At 42.1% G+C, this 23671-nt stretch overlaps 1 long non-coding RNA gene across 1 annotated transcript in view; it reads left to right on the forward strand.

Moving 5' to 3' along the window:
* LOC121537502 overlaps positions 1–23671 on the forward strand; it is a 154632-nt gene that overhangs the window by 79849 nt on the left and 51112 nt on the right. Inside the window, exon 3 of the long non-coding RNA XR_005995087.1 lies at positions 1149–1251. This is a non-coding gene — a long non-coding RNA (uncharacterized LOC121537502). The remainder of the gene's footprint in view (positions 1–1148; positions 1252–23671) is intronic.

The following is a 23671-nucleotide window of genomic DNA, read 5'->3' on the forward strand; positions in this document are numbered from 1 at the left end:
AAGAAAAACAACCCATGGATTACAGTTTCTCCTGGCCCATATTTTGAGGGTAAGAAACCATCTAACATTAAGTTGTAAAATACTGTACATCCCCTTTAAGTGACATTTCTTAAAGATATAGTATTGAAGAATATTTCAATTATTTCTCATTTTTTAAAAGGTGCCTCAACCACAGGAGGTTGGTGGCACCTTAATTGTCTCAAGGCATACACAATCCATGTCTCAATAGTCTCAAGGCATACACAATCCATGTCTCAATAGTCTCAAGGCATACACAATCCATGTCTCAATAGTCTCAAGGCATACACAATCCATGTCTCAATAGTCTCAAGGCTTACACAATCCATGTCTCAATAGTCTCAAGGCATACACAATCCATGTCTCAATAGTCTCAAGGCATACACAATCCATGTCTCAATAGTCTCAAGGCATACACAATCCATGTCTCAATAGTCTCAAGGCATACACAATCCATGTCTCAATAGTCTCAAGGCATACACAATCCATGTCTCAATAGTCTCAAGGCATACACAATCCATGTCTCAATAGTCTCAAGGCATACACAATCCATGTCTCAATAGTCTCAAGGCATACACAATCCATGTCTCAATAGTCTCAAGGCATACACAATCCATGTCTCAATAGTCTCAAGGCATACACAATCCATGTCTCAATAGTCTCAAGGCATACACAATCCATGTCTCAATAGTCTCAAGGCATACACAATCCATGTCTCAATAGTCTCAAGGCATACACAATCCATGTCTCAATAGTCTCAAGGCATACACAATCCATGTCTCAATAGTCTCAAGGCATACACAATCCATGTCTCAATAGTCTCAAGGCATACACAATCCATGTCTCAATAGTCTCAAGGCTTAAAAATCCTTCTTTAACCTGTCTCCTCTCCTTCATCTTCACTGATTAAAGTGGATTTAACAAGTGACATCAATAAGGGATCATAGCTTTCACCTGGATTCACCTGGTCAGTCTATGTCATGGAAAGAGCAGGTGTCCTTCATGTTTTGTACACTCAGTGTATGTGCATATTAGGCACCTCTAGTATACGAAATGTATTGTACCGTAATGTGTAAAGAGGTCGCAAATAACTCCATTGATACACAACTCTCTCTCTTGTATCCCTATAGGATCCAGCTGCCAAATGATTTCCCATCAGCAGCCATGAGCACAGTCCAGACTGTAGCTCAGCGGTAGGCTAGAGTTGAGCCGGAGGTGCTGCCCAACTGACATGTGAGTCTTATTTCTCCTCTACGGTAATTCAGCATGTTTGCATGCTACAGTGCCTTCAGAAAGTATTCACACCCCTCATTTTGTTGTGTTACAGCCTGAATTTAAATTGAGATTTTTTGTCACTGGCCTACACACGATACTCCATAATGTCAAAGTGGAATTATATTTTTAGAAATTTTTACAAATTAATAAAATATGAAAAGCTGAAATGTCTTGAGTCAATAAGTATCCAACCCCTTTGTTATGGGAAGTCTAAATAAGTTCAGGAGTAAAAATGTGTTTAACAAGTCACAAAATAAGTTGCATGGACTCTAAGGTCCCTCAGTCAAGCAGTGAATTTCAAACACAGATTCAACCACAAAGACCAATGGAGTTTAATGGCTGTAATAGGAGAAAACTGAGGATGGATCAACAACATTGTAGTTACTCCACAATACTAACCTAATTGACAGAGTGAAAAGAAGGAAGCCTGTACAAAATACAAATATTCCAAAACATACATCCTGTTTGCAACAAGGCACTAAAGTAATACTGCAAATAATGTGGCAAAGCGATGAACGTTTTGTCCTGAATACAAAGTGTTATGTTTGGGTAAATCCAATACAACCAATTACTGAGTACCACTCTCCATATTTTCAAGCATAGTGGTGGCTGCATCATGTTATAGGTATGCTTGTAATCGTTAAGGACTGGGGAGTTTTTCAGGATAAAAAAGAAACGGAATGGAGCTAAGCACAGGCAAAATCCAAGAAGAAAACCTGATTCAGTCTGCTTTCCACCAGACACTGTGTGGTGAGTGATTTGAAAGGAGTCAGGCGCAGGAGGGTAAATCACAGAATAAAAGGGTTTATTCTGAAGGTACAGCGGAACGCAGCAATGCGTCAAACACTCCAGTGTGTAATCAGGCGCACTGGGAAACAACAAGGCAAACGGGTGAAATATCCCGGCGATACAAAATACAAGGAGCTCCACCGAGCTAAACTAACCTCCACAATAAACAATCACACACAAAGACAAGGGGGCAGAGGGAACACTTATACAGGTACTGATGAGGGGATGTGAACCAGGTGTGTGTAATAAACAAGACAAAACAAATGGAATGATGAAATGAGGAGCGGCAGTGGCTAGAAGGCCGGTGACGACGAACGCCGAAGCCTGCCCGAACAAGGAGAGGAGGCAGCTTCGGAGGAAGTCATGACACGCTGGGAGATGAATTCACCTTTCAGCAGGACAATAACATGTATTCTAACATGTATTGACTCAGGGGGTTGAATACTTATCTAATCAAGATATATTATTGTTTTATTTTTCATAAATGTTTTACAAATGTTAGAATTCTTCATCCACTTTGACATTACAGAGCATTTTGTGTAGAACGTTACAAAAATCAATTTTAATCCCACTTTGTAATTTTGGAAAAAGTCAAGGGGTGTGAATACTTTCTGAAGGCAGTGAATATGCGATTGTCATTGAATGTTATCTACAATGCTGCTCTCAAGAGAGTCTTGCCCTCACTGGTGTCAAGGTAAGTCAACACTGCATGTTAGATTTTGCAACCATACTATAGTCATTTGTATCCACTTCAATATAACATACAGTGTTACACATCTTTAAATACTGTTTTAGGTAATTAAAATGTATTAAGTGCCATGCACAGGTGGAGTATCATTAAAGTGTCTGAATTTACCTGGCTATGTCTACTTAAACATGGGCCTGCTTTGTGATATTGAAAGCTATGGAGACTAATCATTGAGTAAGATACTTAAAGGAATAATCCACTCAAAAACTATATTTTGGTCTTTTTTTCGTTAGTCCACTGTTGATACAGTTCCAAATATGTTTTGCATGTCAGCAATCCATTTTTCAAGATATTGGGCTTTCAAAAAGCAAATTGTAACTTCCCACTTGTTACAATTAGCTGTTTGAAAGTCCTATATCTTGAAAACTTGATTGCTGACATGCAAAACATTTTGAAAATGTATCAACAGTGAACTAATGAAAAAAATACCAAAATAGATAGATACAGTGGGGGAAAAAAGTATTTAGTCAGCCACCAATTGTGCAAGTTCTCCCACTTAAAAAGATGAGAGAGGCCTGTAATTTTCATCATAGGTACACGTCAACTATGACAGACAAAATTAGAAAAAAAAATCCAGAAAATCACATTGTAGGATTTTTAATGAATTTATTTGCAAATTATGGTGGAAAATAAGTATTTGGTCAATAACAAAAGTTTCTCAATACTTTGTTATATACCCTTTGTTGGCAATGACACAGGTCAAACATTTTCTGTAAGTCTTCACAAGGTTTTCACACACTGTTGCTGGTATTTTGGCCCATTCCTCCATGCAGATCTCCTCTAGAGCAGTGATGTTTTGGGGCTGTCGCTGGGCAACACGGACTTTCAACTCCCCTCCAAAGATTTTCTATGGGGTTGAGATCTGGAGACTGGCTAGGCCACTCCAGGACCTTGAAATGCTTCTTACGAAGCCACTCCTTCGTTGCCCGGCGGTGTGTTTGGGATCATTGTCATGCTGAAAGACCCATCCACGTTTCATCTTCAATGCCCTTGCTGATGGAAGGAGGTTTTCACTCAAAATCTCACGATACATGGCCCCATTCATTCTTTCCTTTACACGGATCAGTCGTCCTGGTCCCTTTGCAGAAAAACAGCCCCAAAGCATGATGTTTCCACCCCCATGCTTCACAGTAGGTATGGTGTTCTTTGGATGCAACTCAGCATTCTTTGTCCTCCAAACACGACGAGTTGAGTTTTTACCAAAAAGTTATATTTTGGTTTCATCTGACCATATGACATTCTCCCAATCCTCTTCTGGATCATCCAAATGCACTCTAGCAAACTTCAGACGGGCCTGGACATGTACTGGCTTAAGCAGGGGGACACGTCTGGCACTGCAGGATTGGCGGCGTAGTGTGTAACTGATGGTAGGCTTTGTTACTTTGGTCCCAGCTCTCTGCAGGTCATTCACTAGGTCCCCCCGTGTGGTTCTGGGATTTTTGCTCACCGTTCTTGTGATCATTTTGACCCCACGGGGTGAGATCTTGCGTGGAGACCCAGATCGAGGGAGATTATCAGTGGTCTTGTATGTCTTCCATTTCCTAATAATTGCTCCCACAGTTGATTTCTTCAAACCAAGCTGCTTACCTATTGCAGATTCAGTCTTCCCAGCCTGGTGCAGGTCTACAATTTTGTTTCTTGTGTCCTTTGACAGCTCTTTGGTCTTGGCCATAGTGGTTTGGAGTGTGACTGTTTGAGGTTGTGGACAGATGTCTTTTATACTGATAACAAGTTCAAACAGGTGCCATTAATACAGGTAACGAGTGGAGGACAGAGGAGCCTATTAAAGAAGAAGTTACAGGTCTGTGAGAGCCAGAAATCTTGCTTGTTTGTAGGTGACCAAATACTTATTTTCCACCATAATTTGCAAATAAATTCATAAAAAATCCTACAATGTAATTTTTTGGAGAAAAAAAATCTCAATTTGTCTGTCATAGTTGACGTGTACCTATGATGAAAATTACAGGCCTCTCTCATCTTTTTAAGTGGGAGAACTTGCACAATTGGTGGCTGACTAAATACTTTTTTCCCCCACTGTAAATAGATTTTAAGTGGATTATTCATTTAAGTGGGTGGGGAAATGCAATATTTCAATGAATAGACACTTTTTCACATTCATTTTAATTTTTCTGTTATGAGTGATGTGGATCGAATATGTTTTTATTGCCTCCTTTTTTCGCAACGCGTAAAAGCTCTTGTACAGTACAATATCGGTGTCTGTGCTCAGTGTTGAAGTTGCACCTCTGCTTCTTGGAACAACTTAATTGTCTCAAACATGTACGCAAGCAGCACACACGAGTCATGATACCCCAAGGCCTAGATTAATTAAGCTATGAAAGCCCATGAGCAGGGAGCATTCAGCAGGTGCCTGTTTGCCTTGGTATGGGACTTGCTTTTGGCAGTGGTGCAGTGGCTCATTATAAATCTATAATTAAGTTACAATTTTATTTGCTTTTTTTAACATACAGTCATCAGGGATTGTCATGGCTTAAAGTCAGATTTTGTTAAGTGCACTCTTGGCTATATTGCTATAGTATGCCCTATTCTACTTCAATCATTTGACGTTTTATTGGCTTTATGAATGAGAAGCCATGAAGGATATTATGGCCGCACCTTTGTTGATTTTGACCCTTTTCCTACAGGTGTTAATAATAATAATAATAATAATATGCCATTTAGCAGACGCTTTTATCCAAAGCGACTTACAGTCATGCTTGCATACATTTTTTTGTGTATGGGTGGTCCCGGGGATCGAACCCACTACCCTGGCGTTACAAGCGCCGTGCTCTACCAGCTGAGCTACAGAGGACCACAAGATTCAAACTTGCCATCGAGGCGCTTCTGGTAAAACTTACATTCTCCTGATTCACTCTTAATCCTAAACAAGCTGATTTGCCCACCCTCTCTTCACCGCAGCACAAAACAAACACAGTGGCCCCCTGCTGGGTGCAGGGATGGTCTCCTGAACCCCTACTGTTCAACTCATCCTGTTTTGTGGTCTGTTAGCTGTACTAAGTGAATAGGGAAAGGCAGGTCTCTGTGGGTAACGTCTGTCGTTCGAGTCACCTGCCAGGAGAGAGGGAGGGTGAGAAGCCCAGTGGGGGGGCCTCTAGGTGGGATGAGCTGGGCTGTGGGAGAGAATCCCCCGCACACCGGGTGGTCAGCCCCAAATGAGAGCCTCCACCAAAGGGGTAACGTATGCCAACAGCTTGTTGAGGCTAACCATGTAGCCTGTGGAGGGGGGATTGGGCAGGAAATTGAGGTTAATAAGCGTGCTGTATATTAAACAGTGGTGGGGCGTCCCCAGCCTCTGAGTGCTCAGGTCCAGCACCTCTCGTAGAGACATTGCCAGAGAACTACAGATACGTACACCCCAGAATACTTCAGCAGTTATGCAGTGACAGTATTTATTATGCAGCACAGCATGCATGACAGCAGAGAACTAGTCCCACTAAGCCCAACTACCGATAAACGGTCAGGCCGATATTTATGGGCAGTATTAGCCTTTCCTAGTCTATCGGCTAGGAAAGGCTAATACTGCCCATTTTATAGCGAGAGTACTTGTCTCTCCCGTGTAAAACCCTGCAAGCAGGTGCCACTCATTGCTAGTTAGCCTGTCCTCGAGGAACCTCTGGGCTGCTTGCTAGCTACCCACTCATGCTGCATATACATTTAGTATACTTTAATAATGCCACACGAAAGGTAGGAACTTTGTAAGTGATAATTAATTTACTGTTAGGCAAAACAATGTCCAAACTGGCTCCAGCACTTTACAAAGCAATGTCAGTTCACTACCCTATAACTTTATTTGTGATAGCTAATGCAAAATATGCTAATTTCAAAGCTGATTGTCACAAAACAGTTTGTTAATTCACTGAGTTAGCTAAATTACTTGTCTTTCCCTTGCTGAGCCGAACTGCTGCCCGAGCCGAACTGCCTGGCTAGCTACATGAGACACAAGCGCACACCTTTTTACAAAAGACAATACACCATGCAGTTCTTGAATTTTGTATGCTTTTTTAATGGTCTTCAATGGGCAACAACTTAGCGCAAAAACTTAATGAAAGGCATCTGGCAGAAGTAAATTCATCCACAATCACGAATATAATGACATCTTTCATATGATCACGTTTTCATGAATTTTATGATATAATCGTCAAGCCCATTCAAATGACCAGGGACATAAACACGGAAATATGACGTAGGAACGCATCACTTGCACAGGGTATAGGCTACTTCTATTAAACTGTTGTTGATCAGTAGACCTAACATGGTCCCAAATGAAAGGGAAACAGATTGTTTGTCATCTGTAGCCCCATAGACCAATGAAATCAGCTCAATAACTCAATGCATGCACACAGTCCTATTGAATATGAATTCACCTGTATTGTGAATAGGCCTATGCCATCTGGATTTACACAGTTTATCAAGATTTACCATTCATATAAATGATTACTGTTATGCAGTTAGATTGTTAAAAACAAAGTCAAATGGATTGTATGGTTGTGTAATTGCTTTGTTAATGCTTACATGGCTGTCTCTGGGAAAAATGTACCCAAACAAAATCGGCATCGGCCCTTAAAAACCCACATCGGTCGTTCTCTAATAAACATCCATTCTTTTTTACCCATTTTGCATGCCTTATTATCTTATCTGAGAATATGAAACAGAACTAGTAATAATTTTGTTGTTGTTGCTTTATGAATAAAAAAATATATATACAGTACCAGTCAAAAGTTTGGACACACCTACTCATTCAAGGGTTTTTCTTTATTTTTAACAATTTTCTACATTGTAGAATAATAGTGAAGACATCAAAACTATGAAATAACACATATGGAATCATGTAGTAACCAAAAAAGTGTTAAACAAATCAAAATATATTTTATATTTGATATTCTTCAAATAGCCACCCTTTTCCTTTATGACAGCTTTGCACACTCTTGGCATTCTCTCAACCAGCTTCACCTGGAATGCTTTTCCAACAGTCTTGAAGGAGTTCCCACATATGCTGAGCACTTGTTGGCTGCTTTTCCTTCGCTCTGCTGTCCGACTCATCCCAAACCATCTCATTTGGGTTGAGGTCGGGGAATTGTGGAGGCCAGGTCATCTGATGCAGCACTCCATCACTCTCCTTCTTGGTAAAATATCCCTTACACAGCCTGGAGGTGTGTTGGGTCATTGTCCTGTTAAAAAACAAATGATAGTCCCACTAAGCCCAAACCAGATGGGATGGCGTATCATAGCAGAGTGCTGTGGTAGCCATGCTGGTTAAGTGTGCCTTGAATTCTAAATAAATCACAGACAGTGTCACCAGCAAAGAACCCCCGCACCATAACACCTCCTCTTCCCTGCTTTTCGGGTGAAACTACACATGCGGAGATCATCCGTTCACCCACACCGTGTCTCACAAAGACACAGCGGTTGGAACCAAAAATCTCAAATTTGGACTCCAGACCAAAGGGCACATTTCCACCGGTCTAATGTCCTTTGCTCGTGTTTCTTGGCCCAAGCAGGTCTCTTATTATTATTGGTGTCCTTTAGTAGTGGTTTCTTTGCAGCAATTCGACCATGAAGGCCTGATTCACGCAGTCCCCTCTGAACAGTTGATGTTGAGATGTGTCTGTTACTTGAACTCTGTGAAGCATTTATTTGGGCTGCAATTTCTGAGGCTGGTAACTCTAATGAACTTATCCTCTGCAGCAGAGGTAACTCTGGGTCTTCCATTCCTCTGGCGGTCCTCATGAGAGCCAGTTTCATCATAGTGCTTGATGGTTTTTGTGACTGCACTTGAAGAAACGTTAAAAGTTATTGAAATGTTCCGTATTGACTGACCTTCATGTGTTAAAGTAATGATGGACTGTCGTTTCTCTTTGCTTATTTGAGCTGTTCTTGCCATAATATGGTATTTTACCAAATAGGGCTATCTTCTGTATACCCCCCTACCTTGTCACAACACAACAGATTGGCTCAAACGCATTAAGAAGGAAAGAAATTCCACAAATTAACTTTTAAGAAGGCACACCTGTTAATTGAAATTCATTCCAGGTGACTACCTCATGAAGCTGGTTGAGAGAATGCCAAGAGTGTGCAAAGCTGTCTTCAAAGCAAAGGATGGCTATTTGAAGAATCTCAAATATGAACTATATTTTGATTTGTTTAACACTTTTTTGGTTACTACATGATTCCATATGTGTTATTTCATAGTTTTGATGTCTTCACTATTATTCTACAATGTAGAAAATAGTAAAAATAAAGAAAAACCCTTGAATGAGTAGGTGTGTCCAAACGTTTGACTGGTAGTGATTATAGATATCCATATCTTAATATCTGTTATTTGTATTCATTTCCATTCTTTATTTTTATTTTAGTGAGGTACTTACTCGCCATGTACCTGCAATGTATGAAAAGTCATGATCCCAACACCAAGCCTTTTTTTCCTTTTTCACATTGCTTGCAAATGAGTAAGATTAAACTTCAGAGACAGATTGGCCAGGAAGACCAAGGAAATCTGTTCAGGTGAACTGAGTGGTCAGCAATCTCAACACGTTTTCATACAGTAGGTGTTCATTGTACATTACAACACGCCCTCTAGTTTGTGTAGTGCATAACAAATGACTTACCGAATGAATGAATGAATGACATTTTATTTTTGTGTCAAATCGCCAATTGGCAACCCATCCCTAAAGGGATTAATTGACACATAAACAAACATTACAATAATTCACTGTGGTAATTCAGTGACAATTCTTCTTCCAGTGTTCGCTGCAGTGCGCATCACATAAAGAGTGAAAAACTCACAGCTTTCCCTTATTCTTTCCCCCACTGTGCTTGGCCCTAGGGAGAGGCGCGTTCAACGTGTTGTAATAAGGGTAGCTGATATAATGAAGGTCATTGTAATCAGAGCTAATGTGCCAAGGAGTCAAGACACTATAGCTTTATTTGCCAGCTAGGCCCAGCATTTTGTGCCCATGGGGATCAGGCTGATAGTGTTATCTTTGCTAACCTGACTCTAATACAGGCCTTGCTCCGCTGTTTGTGTCAGCATCGCAGCTGAACTTTTCCCAGTGATATGTTCTGTGTGAGGATGGGGCAAGGATTGGGCTCCACTCAGCTCCATCCTGGTTAAATCCCATCCCTAGGTGTTTGGCTACTTTTAATTCAGATATTTAGAGAGCCTAGTTCTCTCTCTCTGATTTCTTGGGAGGACAGCAGGGCCTTACACAGTCTTCCGTTGGATGTATTTGACATAAAAACAACAACATTGCATTGACGTCTGGTCTTGAAGACTTCCGTTCAAGCGATGACCTCTAAATCTAATCCTCTCCTTCAGGATATGCAAATGACTTCTGTTCAAATTTGATTTGTTTTTGGTAGTCTCGGACACTGAGTGGTTTATTTTCAACTGTTACTCTGCAGTGTAAATATGTGAATAAGAATGCCTTTTTTAACCTAGACACTCTTGATATATACATTTATATATTTATATATATATATATATATATATTGTATATTTTGCTTCAGCCTTCATTTTATTTTCTAATATTTTTTTTAGCTCGTTTGAAATGACAGGAATAATGAGATATACTGTATGCAGAGCCTTGTGATTTAGCGAAACCAAGACTTGAACTTTGTCATAATGTGATATCTGAATGCGCCCGAGTGGGCCTCTAGGAATGATTGATGGGAGTTGTATTCGTATTCAAATATAGGCATTTATGTGGTTGTGATGAGAGTACAGTACTATATTTCTACCATTTCCATGATTGCAGAGGAGAATGTAGCTACTGGCAGGGATAGCCTATTCCTTTCCTAATGTCCCATCTTTTAATAATTTATTTTCCAAAAGTAATTTTTAAAATGTACTTTAAGTGCAATGACATTCATTTGATATGTCAATTAACTTGTAATAGATTGCTTATTTGTCAAACAATATTTGATAAGTTCAAGGAAAGAAATATAGAAGGAATAGTGACTTAGGCCCCTTTACCAAATGTCAGTTTCTGAAGGAACCTACAGATCATTGTAGATTTTCTTGCTTTCACCGTTTAGAGTTACACATCACATTAACAAGAGGTTCCACACCCAATGTCTGACTCAGTATTCTTTATACACCCCAAAGTCCGTAAAAAATGTGAAACAAAACTCATACCCAGTGGGCTACCCCAATAGAAACTGAAGGTTGGCTCACAGCTCTTTCACTTTTCATAATTGCCTTTTTAACAGTGCATGCCGCCTTCTGTGACAAACATCAAAGGACCTTCCCTATTCAGTCGAGCACCTCCAGAAAAAAGAGCTGCCCATATCTAACCCCATGCTACTCCCCTGGCCCTATCATTCAAACTTCCACCCCAGCTCTTTGTGGCTTCCAGAGGACCACAGTGAAATGATCTCTTTTGTTGCGCATCATTAGTTCCATCTGTTGTGCGAGCAGGCCTGTCTGTTCCGGAGCACGGCAACGTGATGGCCGCCAGGGGCGATTGGAGACGCCACTGTCCCAGCGGCTCGTGTGTACGACCTCCGCTACCGCGTCTGCCTCCTCCACTGCCCCCCACCCCTCCCCCTCTCTCCTCCATGACACTTTTACTCTCTGTCCTCTGTGTTTACTTATTTATTTATGCATCTGGGGAAGAACGTAATCACATACACTTTGGATTTCTCGATTGTGCATTGTGTTGTTGGACGATGACTGTAAAGGACAGAAGTTAGCAAGGAAAGTATTTTTGTTTCTCATGTGCTGGTATTTAAAAGTGTAATATACAATATATTGTAATGACAAATACTCTTACTGGAGACCACAGATAAACATATATACAATGCATTCGGAAAGTATTCAGACCACTTCCCTTTTTCCACATTTTGTTACGTTACAGCCTTATTCTAAAATTGATTCAATTATTTTCCCCGCTCATCAATCTACACATACTACCCCATAATGACAAAGGGAAAACAGGTTTTTAGAAATTTTTGCAAATATATTTAAAAAAATACCTTATTTACATAAGTATTCAGACCCTTTGCTATTACATTTACATTTTAGTCATTTAGCAGACGCTCTTAACCAGAGCGACTTACAGGAGCAATTAGGGTTAAGTGCCTTGCTCAAGGGCACATTTACGTCATTTAGCAGACGCTCTTATCCAGAACGACTCACCAATTGGTGCGTTCACCCTATAGCCAGTGGGATAACCACTTTACAAGCTATGACATTTTACATTACATTTTAGTCATTTAGCAGACGCTCTTATCAAGAGCGACTTACAGGAGCAATTAGGGTTAAGTGCCTTGCTCAAGGGCACATCAACAGATTTTTCACCTAGTCGGCTCGGGGATTAGAACCAGCGACCTTTCAGTTACTGGCACAACGCTCTTAACCACTAAGCTACCTGCCGCCCCAATGAGATTCGAAATTGAGCTCAGATGCATCCTGTTTCCATTGATCATCCTTGAGATGTTTCTACAACTTTATTGGAGTCCACCTGTGGTAAATTCAATTGATTGGACATGATTTGGAAAGGCACACACCTGTTTATATAAGGTCCCACAGTTGACAGTGCATGTCAGAGCAAAAACCAAGCCATGAGGTCGAAGGAATTGTCCGTAGTGCTCCGAGACAGGATTGTGTCGAGGCACAGATCTGGGGAAGGGTACCAAAAAATGTCTGCAGCATTGAAGGTCCCCAAGAACACAGTGGCCTCCATCATTCTTAAATGGAAGAAGTTTGGAACATCCAAGACTCTTCCTACAGATGGCCCGCCCGGCCAAACTGAGCAATCAGGGGAGAAGGGCCTTGGTCAGGGAGGTGACCAAGAACCCGATGGTCACTCTGACAGCGCTCCAGAGTTCCTCTGTGGAGATGGGAGAACCTTCCAGAAGGACAACCATCTCTGCAGTACTCTACCAATCAGGCCTTTATGGTAGTGGCCAGATGGAAGCTACTCCTCAGTAAAAGGCACATGACAGCCCGCTTGGAGTTTGCCAAAAGGCAGCTAAAGGACTCTCTGACCATGAGAAACAAGATTCTTTGGTCTGATGAAACCAAGATTGAACTCTTTGGCCTGAATGCAAAGCATCACATCTGGAGGAAGCCAGGCACAGCTCATCACCTGGCCAATACCATCCCTACGGTGAAGCATGGTGGTGGCAGTATCATGCTGTGGGGATGTTTTTCAGCGGCAGGGACTGGGAGACTAGTCAGGATCGAGGGAAAGATGAACGGAACAAAGTACAGAGAGATCCTTGTTGAAAACCTGCTCCAGAGCACTCAGGACCTCAGACTGGGCAAAGGTTCACCTTCCAACAGGACAATGACCCTAAGCACACAGCCAAGACAATGCAGGAGAGGCTTCGGGACAAGTCTCTGAATTGTCCTTGAGTGGCTAAACCAGAGCCCGGACTTGAACCCGATCAAACATCTCTGGAGAGACCTGAAAATAGCTGTGCAGCGACGTTCCCCATCCAACCTGACAGAGCTTGAGAGGATCTGCAGAGAAGAATGGGAGAAACTCCCAAAATACAAGGGTACAAGGCTTGTAGAGTCATACCCAAGAAGACTCAAGGCTGTAATCTCTGCCAAAGGTGCTTCAACAAAGTACTGAGTAAAGGGTCTGAATACTTATGTAAATTAGATTTTTCAGTTTTTATTATACATCTGCAAAAATTTCTAAACACCTGTTTTTGCTTTGTCATTATGGGGTATTGTGTTTAGATAAGGGGGGAAAAAAACAATTTAATCAATTTTAGAATAAGGCTGTAACATAACAAAATGTGGAAAAAGTCAAGGGGTCTGAATACTTTCCGAATGCACTGTACATACAGCAGATAGTTGTGTCTTATTAGTGTTCTTAGAGTGCAGTATGCAATAGGGTTGCTTGGATTATGCTAAATGAAGGCGTGGTATAAAGTTCGGAGGTTTCCACATTTCATATTTTTTCCTTCATATTCTAATGTTACCTAAGACCTTCTTAAACACAACCAAATTATTATTTTTCCAATAGCATACAATGAGGAAAAAAAGTATTTGATCCCCTGCTGATTTTGTATGTTTGCCCACTGACAAAGACATGATCAGTCTATAATTTTAATGGTAGGTTTATTTGAACAGTGAGAGACAGAATAACAACAAAAGAATCCAGAAAAACGCATGTCAAAAATGTTATAAATTGATTTGCATTTTAATGAGGGAAATAAGTATTTGACCCCTCTGCAAAACATGACTTAGTACTTGGTGGCAAAACCCTTGTTGGCAATCACAGAGGTCAGACGTTTCTTGTAGTTGGCCACCAGGTTTGCACACATCTCAGGAGGGATTTTGTTCCACTCCTCTTTGCAGATCTTCTCCTAGTCATTAAGGTTTCGAGGCTGACGTTTGGCAACTCGAACCTTCAGCTCCCTCCACAGATTTTCTATGGGATTAAGGTCTGGAGACTGGCTAGGCCACTCCAGGACCTTAATGTGCTTCTTCTTGAGCCACTCCTTTGTTGCCTTGGCCGTCTGTTTTGGGTCATTGTCATGCTGGAATACCCATCCACAACCCATTTTCAATGCACTGGCTGAGGGAAGGAGGTTCTCACCCAAGATTTGATGGTACATGGCCCCGTCCATCGTCCCTTTGATGCGGTGAAGTTGTCCCCTTAGCAGAAAAACACCCCCAAAGCATCATGTTTCCACCTCCATGTTTGACGGTGGGGATGGTGTTCTTGGGGTCATAGGCAGCATTCTTCCTCCAATCACGGCGTGTTGAGTTGATGCCAAAGAGCTCGATTTTGGTCTCATCTGACCACAACACTGTCACCCAGTTCTCCTTTGAATCATTCAGATGTTCATTGGCAAACTTCAGACGGGCCTGTATATGTGCTTTCTTGAGCAGGGGGACCTTGCGGGCGCTGCAGGATTTCAGTCCTTCACGGCGTAGTGTGTTACCAATTGTTTTCTTGGTGACTATGGTCCCAGCTGCCTTGAGATCATTGACAAGATCCTCCCGTGTAGTTCTGGGCTGATTCCTCACTGTTCTCATGATCATTGCAACTCCACGAGGTGAGATCTTGCATGGAGCCCCATGCTGAGGGAGATTGACAGTTCTTTTGTGTTTCTTCCATTTGCGAATAATCACACCAACTGTTGTCACCTCACCAAGCTGCTTGGCGATGGTTTTGTAGCCCATTCCAGCCTTGTGTAGGTCTACAATCTTGTCCCTGACATCCTCGGAGAGCTCTTTGGTCTTGGCCATGGTGGAGAGTTTGGAATCTGATTGATTGATTGCTTCTGTGGACAGGTGTCTTTTATACAGGTAACAAGCTGAGTTTAGGAGCACTCCCTTTAAGAGTGTGCTCCTAATCTCAGCTCGTTACCTGTATAAAAGACACCTGGGAGCCAGAAATATTTCTGATTGAGAGGGGGTCAAAAACTTATTTCCCTCATTAAAATGCAAATAAATTTATAACATTTTTGACATGCGTTTTTCTGGATTTTTGTTGTTGTTATTCTGTCTCTCACTGTTCAAATAAACCTACCATTAAAATGATAGACTGATCATTTCTTTGTCAGTGGGCAAACGTACAAAATCAGCAGGGGATCAAATACTTTTTTCCTCACTGTATATGTATTTATTAGACTGTTAGAATGTTTAACGTCCAAAAGACGCATCATTGGCTCAACGTGAGGTTGTCTGCAGCCCGGCATTTCTAGTGTTAATTAGTGCTATGGCACTATGTTTCCAATTTCGGTTCACTTAAGCCTTCGAATGGTCAGTTTTCCAACTTCCATTTTCTTGCAGCATGGATTCTACACTGCACCAAACAGATGTAGCATTTTCTCTACAACAAGCAAATATTTTATTCATGATTTACATGAATGATAAATCTTCAGAATGTCTAAGTGCTGATGGGCATACACAATTTAACATCTGTCTTCCTCAGAATAATAAATAGCATAGCAGAACATTTTTTCTAAATACATCTAAAAAACAATGCAAGTGTGCATACTACATTGAATAATGGGGCACCAAACAGACAATAGCTGAGTACCAAATGTCACCCTATTTCCTATATAGTGCACTACTCTTGACCAGACCCTTATGGACCCTATTCTGAATGTATTGGAATATTTAGGGAATAGGGTGGCATTTGGAATGCACTTACTATGTTCATATTCAATTCATTTAAGATGGAGACATTTAAGATGGAGATCTAAATAAATTCTTCAAGGGATACCTGCTCCCCAGAACTTGCTCTCTAGAACCAGTATGCACCGCCATCATATCACATGTAAATGGAATCTCATTTTATAATAGTCATATTATTGCTAATTTTCGAATGGTGATGCCGATAATGTCACCTTAGCAAATGGCACTGGCCTTATCACCCTAGTGGGTGGGTGAATGTACAGGACAAGGACATCTGTGTGCATGTAAATGCGGAGATCACCAGATCATTTTCATTCAAGATGAAATGACCTAACCTTGCAATGTAACACCTGTGTGGAAAAGTGGACTTGTCCTAACTAGCTCGGGAGAGCGTAATGTACCTTTCATGTCTAAAGTGCGGAAATAAAATACGATTTATAGGGGGGTAAGGAGCCTTTGTATAGACTGGAGGATCCTGTAACTCTATAGTGTGAAATACTGTAGCTGTGTTGGTATCACCCGAGGTGACACTCTATTGCCAGAGTACTGTATTTGTTGGAGCCATTATGAAATAAAGGCCCAGAAAAAGGCCACTATTCGGTTTGAATTGATTCCTTGAAAACTCCAGAAGTGAATATGCTTTCATTTTGATGGTATTACTATGGACGAAATGTGTTGTCAGTTTCACCTGTCAGTTTGGTCCATTACGATGATTTTATTTTTCAGAGTGTATTTTCTGTGATAAAATGGACATTTGAAAGCTTATTAAGTCTGAGTGACACCTAGAGTTGTGAGCCAACTGGAAAGTAAGTAGTCTGGATCTGGTTTCAGTTCATTTTTGCTCAATTTCCCTGCCCTGATCAAATACTGCACTTTCCAGTAGGGTCCTAATGGGAGTGTCAAGTTCACCAGGTCTTCCTCGTGGCTCCATTACCTGCTAAGGATGGCTGTTCAAAAATGTACATCGTTTAACAGAGTTTACAGTGAGGGAAAAAAGTATTTCATCCCCTGCTGATTTTGTACGTTTGCCCACTGACAAAGAAATGATCAGTCTATAATTTTAATGGTAGGTTTATTTGAACAGTGAGAGACAGAATAACAACAAAGAAATCCAGAAAAACGCATGTCAAAAATGTTATAAATTGATTTGCATTTTAATGAGGGAAATAAGTATTTGACCCCCTCTCAATCAGGAAGATTTCTGGCTCCCAGCTGTCTTTTATACAGGTAACGAGCTGAGATTAGGAGTACACTCTTAAAGGGAGTGCTCCTAATCTCAGCTTGTTACCTGTATAAAAGACACTTGTCCACAGAAGCAATCAATCAATCAGATTCCAAACTCTCCACCATGGCCAAGACCAAAGAGCTCTCCAAGGATGTCAGGCACAAGATTGTAGACGTACACAAGGCTGGAATGGGCTACAAGACCATCGCCAAGCAGCTTGGTGAGAAGGTGACAACAGTTGTTGCGATTATTCGCAAATGGAAGAAACACAAAAGAACTGTCAATCTCCCTCGGCCTGGGGCTCCATGCAAGATCTCACCTCGTGGAGTTGCAATGATCATGAGAACGGTGAGGAATCAGCCCAGAACTACACAGGAGGATCTTGTCAATGATCTCAAGGCAGCTGGGACCATAGTCACCAAGAAAACAATTGGTAACACACTACGCCGTGAAGGACTGAAATCCTGCAGCGCCCGCAAGGTCCCCCTGCTCAAGAAAGCACATATACAGGGCCGTCTGAAGTTTGACAATGAACATCTGAATGATTCAGAGGAGAACTGGGTGAAAGTGTTGTGGTCAGATGAGACCAAAATCGAGCTCTTTGGCATCAACTCAACTCGCCGTGTTTGGAGGAGGAGGAATGCTGCCTATGACCCCAAGAACACCATCCCCACCGTCAAACATGGAGGTGGAAACATTATGCTTTGGGGGTGTTTTTCTGCTAAGGGAACAGGACAACTTCACCGCATCAAAGGGACAATGGACGGGGCCATGTACCGTCAAATCTTGGGTGAGAACCTCCTTCCCTCAGCCAGGGCATTGAAAAGTGGTTGTGGATGGGTATTCCAGCATGACAATGACCCAAAACACACGGCCAAGGCAACAAAGGAGTGGCTCAAAAAGAAGCACATTAAGGTCCTGGAGTGGCCTAGCCAGTCTCCAGACCTTAATCCCATAGAAAATCTGTGGAGGGAGCTGAAGGTTCGAGTTGCCAAACGTCAGCCTCAAAACATTAATGACTTGGAGAAGATCTGCAAAGAGGAGTGGAACAAAATCCCTCCTGAGATGTGTGCAAACCTGGTGGCCTACTACAAGAAACGTCTGACCTCTGTGATTGCCAACAAGGGTTTTGCCACCAAGTACTAAGTCATGTTTTGCAGAGGGGTCAAATACTTATTTCCCTCATCAAAATGGAAATCAATTTATAACATTTTTGACATGCGTTTTTCTGGATTTTTTTGTTGTTATTCTGTCTCTCACTGTTCAAATAAACCTACCATTAAAATTATAGACTGATCATGTCTTTGTCAGTGGGCAAACATACAAAATCAGCAGTGGATCAAATACTTTTTTCCCTCACTGTAAACAGTTTGTATCCCTGTCTGTAGGTAGCATCCAATAGGCTCCTGATGGCATTTCAAATGACTTTTCTCTCTAAATATGAACTCTAGAAAGGATAGAGGGTCAGCAATTACTAATACATTGATCTTAGGACTTAAGGAATTAAGTTAATTTGAATACTGCAACATTCATCTGCAGGCTATATGAAGCCATACAGGCAAGTCTGTCTCCTGTTTTCCTCCTCTGTCCCCAACTTTCACGGTTTGAGTTGCTCTTTTCAAAAATGCCTTTAATGCTGCTTCACTCTAAGCAGAGTAAACATGACCACTGATGTCTCGGGTTCAGGGGCCTTCAAACGGCCCTTTCAATAAAACAAGCTCAGCTGTGAGACCTGACAGGATCTCCCATGCAGGGCAGCCCCCCCTGAAAACCCTCTCTCCTGCTACAAAGCCATGTGCTTTTGGTTCCCCCAGGGGAGGCGGCATTATCTTGTGGGCTTTATTTAAATTCGTTGGGAAGGTCTTGCCTTTTTTCATATACTGTAATAAAGTACTGTATTTGGCATTTAGGAGTACTATGAAACTGTAATTTCTTCCCTCAAACACTCCCCACTGTCTGTCTTATGCAGAGCCTGGATGGAGGTTCGTTTGAGCCAGTTTCCCGGGTCAAGTAAATAAAGGCAGGTGTTTGGTATGGCACACGCGGTGCTGGGTGGGCCACACCTGCTTGCCCCATCTGCCTCTGGCATAAGCATGGGACGACCGGCACTGAGAAGCCTGGGAGGCCTGTTGCGGATGCCAGCTTTTCTAGCACTTTGTGACTGACACTAATCTGATGGGTGAGAGAAAGAGAGAGCGGGGGGAGAGAGGGGAATAATAATAACACAAGCATCCTGTGACTGAACTTCCATTCCATTTTTCCCCATCTTATTCTTTACAGAGTAGTGTCTTTTTGTCATGAAAATAAATGGTATTTAACTATTACTGGCTTCCTATGACATGTTAAACTTCCTATAACACAAACGCTTGTATCTTGGAACACCTTCCTTTATCCTTACTGGTAGAACTGGAACTGGTCACACCTTTAACAGGTCAGAGTTTGAGTAAATAATGACTTACTGTGTGTCACTTTTTATCGCTCTGTCTTAACTTTCTCTTAAATTGTCAAAATGGTCTCTCCTTAGTGCATTACGTTTTGCGCCATCTTAGGGCGATGACTGAGCTTTGGCCAAGACGTTATTGGACCATTAAACCACAAGCCTCTCCCTGTCAAGCACCCTCCGCTCAGTGTAAATGCATTGAAATGAATTTCAGCGGGGGGCAGGGCAAAAATGAACATGGGAAAGACTTCTTATTCTCTTAATGATGCCTTGTCCATTTAAAACGTCGTCATGCTCATTCATAAATGGATACGGACTGAGATCATCACAGTCTCCTTGTCCGAACGCAGGAAGTAACTTTGTGTGAATGGACCCAGGACAGTTGAGGTATATCGCTAATGTATGTGATATACTGCATCTCTAGCAGACCAGATATAGAACACATACAGTGGGGTCCGAAATTGACAACCTTGATAAAGATGAGCAAAAATTACTATATAAAATAAATAATCAAAATACTGAGCTATATTTTATGCAACAAAAATATTGGGAAATTATATTATTTTATACTAATACAATTGCTCACAGTGATTTCGTATATTTTTTTCTCAAAAAGGGTAGGGGTCAAAATGATTGACACCTCTGTTTTCAATAACTTTTATTTTACCTCACCTTGTGAGGATAACGGCACTGAGCCTTTTTCTAAAAATGTTTAATGAATTGAAGAACACATTGGGAGGGATCTTAGACCATTCCTCCATACAGAAGAAGCTCTATTTTCATGTCATCTGGCTAAAGCACAGGTTCCAATCCAAGTGCCAACGCTTACATTTGTTGGATGACAAGAAAATAGAGGTCTTTGGCCACGCACACAAGTGGTGGGTTTGGCATCAAAATGAGAATGCATGAGCAGAAAATAACCCCATACCTACTGTAAAATATGGTGGTGGATCTTTGATGTTATAGGGCTATTTTGCTTCAACTGGTCCTGGGGCCGTTGTTAAGGTCAACGGCATCATGAACTTTACCTAGTACCAGGACATTTTAGGCAAAAACCTGGTTGCCTCTGCTAGGAGGCTGAAACTTTGCTGCAAGTGGAGCTTCCAGCAAGACAATAACCCCAATCACACATCAAAATCCACAAAGAAATGTTAATTGGCCACAAAATCAACATTTTGTAATGGCCATCTCAGTCTCCAGACTTGAAATCCATTGAAAAGTGTGGTTTGAATTGAAGAGGGCAGTCCATAAGTACAGACAAAGGCTATCAAGTATCTGGAAGGATTCTGTATGGAGGAAGGGTCTAAGATTCCTCCCAATGTGTTCTCCAACTCATACAACATTTGAGAAAAAGGCTCTGTGCTGTTATCCTCGCAAGGTGAGGTATTGAAAGGTATTGAAAATAGGGGTGTCAATCATTTTGGCCCCTACCTTTTTGAGAAAAAAAGTATTACTTGTTAAACAAAATGTATTTCTCTGAGCAATTGTGTTAGTATAAAATAATACAATTTCCCCCAATATATGTTATTTAATTTTATATAGTAATTTTTGCTCATCTTTATCAAGGGTGTCAATAATTTCGTACCCCACTTGAAGTTCAATTCCAAAAGCAGTGCAAGCTAATGTACAGGGAGGTGTGAAAAGTGGAATGGTTGTGTCCCAAGGTCTAGTTTAAGAAAGACCATCTTAACTGATGACTTCCTGGAAAACGATTTACCAAGACACCCAAAACTGGTGTCTTATCCCTCCCTTCTTTACAGCATTTACAGTAAACTGTATGTAAAGGAGGGTGTATTGTGAAAGAAGTCGTGGGTTACATTTTTCTAATGGGAGTGGTACAAAAATATAATCTTCCTTTGGCAAGCTTCTGGATTAAAACATTTACACCCGCCTACTGTGGTTAGTGTCAGGGTTGCAGAAAATAATTGCCAAACACTTTTTTGGGACAAACATCAGAATCCAGAAAAGTCAGATTCTTCTTTGACTATATACCATAGATGGGATTTCTTGTCAAATATTAGGTATCTCTCACTCCAAAGTGATACATTGCAAGGAAACATTCCAATAAGGCATTGTAGACTTTGCACGATGTGGCTTTTGACTTATTTTATCCCCAGTGTGGCAGGCCCTAATTGGTGTAGGGTGAAATTGCCCCTAGATGTTGATCTTGGATCAGTTTAGCATTTTCCCCACCAATAGTTACGGTTAGGATTGGTTGGAGGGGAAGCTGATCCTAGATCTTAACCTAGAGGAAACTTCACCCCGGAGAGCCCCAGTTATATAGTAGAGTTTTCTCTCACAGCCTCAGAGTAGTCCGGCAACAGCATACAACCTGCTGTTTGCAGTCTCTCTCTTGTTGTGTTGTGTGAACATTTACATTAAAGTCATTTAGCAGACGCTCTTATCCAGAGCGACTTACAAATTGATGCATTCAACTTAGGATAGCCAGTGGGACAACCACCACTGGGGGAGGGGGGGTGTAGAAGGATTACTGTTAGACAATTCCAGGTATTCCTTAAAGAGGTAGGGTTTCAAGTGTCTAAGGAAGGTGGTCAGTGACTCCGCTGTCCTGGCGTCGTGGGGGAGCTTGTTCCACCATTGGGGTGCCAGAGCAGCGAATAGCTTTGACTGGGCTGAGCGGGAACTGTACTTCCATAGAGGTAGGGGGGCTAGCAGGCCAGAGGTGGATGAATGTAGTGCCCTCGTTTGGGTGTAGGGTCTGATCAGAGCCTGAAGGTAAGGAGGTGCCATTCCCCTCACAGCTCCGTAGGCAAGCACCATGGTTTTGTAGTAGATGCGAGCTTCAACTGGAAGCCAGTGGAGTGTGCGGAGGAGCGGGGTGACATGAGAGAACTTGGGAAGGTTGAACACCAGACGGGCTGCAGCGTTCTGGATAAGTTGTAGGGGTTTAATGGCACAGGCAGGGAGCCCAGCCAACAGCGAGTTGCAGTAATCCAGACGGGAGATGACAAGTGTCTGGATTAGGACCTGTGCTGCTTTCTGTGTAAGGTAGGGTCGTACTCTGCGAATGTTGTAGAGCATGAACCTGCAGGATCGGGCCACCGCTTTGATGTTAGCGGAGAACGACAGTGTGTTGTCCAGGGTCACGCCAAGGTCCTTTGCACTCTGGGAGAAGGACACAATGGAGTTGTCAACGGTGATGACGAGATCATGGAGCGGGCAGTCCTTCCCCAGGAGGAAGAGCAGCTCCGTCTTGCCGAGGTTCAGCTTGAGGTGGTGATCCGATATCCACACTGATATGTCTGCCAGACATGCAGAGATGGGATTCGCCACCTGGTTATCAGAAGGGCGAAAGAAGAAAATGAATTGTGTGTCGTCTGCGTAGCAATGATAGGAGGGACCATGTGAGGATATGACAGAGCCAAGTGACTTGGTGTATAGAGAGAATAGGAGAGGGCCTAGAACTGAGCCCTGGGGGACACCAGTGGTGAGAGCACATGGTGCGGAGATAGATTCTCGCCACGCCACCTGGTAGTAGCGACCTGTCAGGTAGGACGCAATCCAAGAGTGAGCAGCGCCGGAGATGCCCAACTCGGAGAGGGTGGAGAGGAGGATCTGATGGTTCACAGTATCAAAGGCAGCAGATAGGTCTAGAAGGATAAGAGCAGCGGAGAGAGAGTTAGCTTTAGCAGTGCGGAGAGCCTCCGTGACAATGAGAAGAGCAGTCTCAGTTGAATGACCAGTCTTGAAACCTGACTGGTTTAGATCAAGAAGGTCATTCTGAGAGAGATAGCAAGAGAGTTGGCTAGAGAGGGCACGCTCAAGAGTTTTGGAGAGAAAAGAAAGATACTGGTCTGTAGTTGTTGACATCAGAGGGATTGAGTGTAGGTTTTTTGAGGAGGGGTGCAACTCTCGCTCTCTTGAAGACGGAAGGGACATAGCCAGCGGTCAAGGATGAGTTGATGAGCGAGGTGAGGTAAGGGAGAAGGTCTCCGGAAATGGTCTGGAGAAGAGAGGAGGGGATAGGGTCAAGCGGGCAGGTTGTTGGGCGGCTGGCCGTCACAAGTCGCAAGATTTCATCTGGAGAGAGAG

This window comes from Coregonus clupeaformis, chromosome 24, assembly GCF_020615455.1.
Source record: "Coregonus clupeaformis isolate EN_2021a chromosome 24, ASM2061545v1, whole genome shotgun sequence".
NCBI classification, from domain to species: domain Eukaryota; kingdom Metazoa; phylum Chordata; class Actinopteri; order Salmoniformes; family Salmonidae; genus Coregonus; species Coregonus clupeaformis.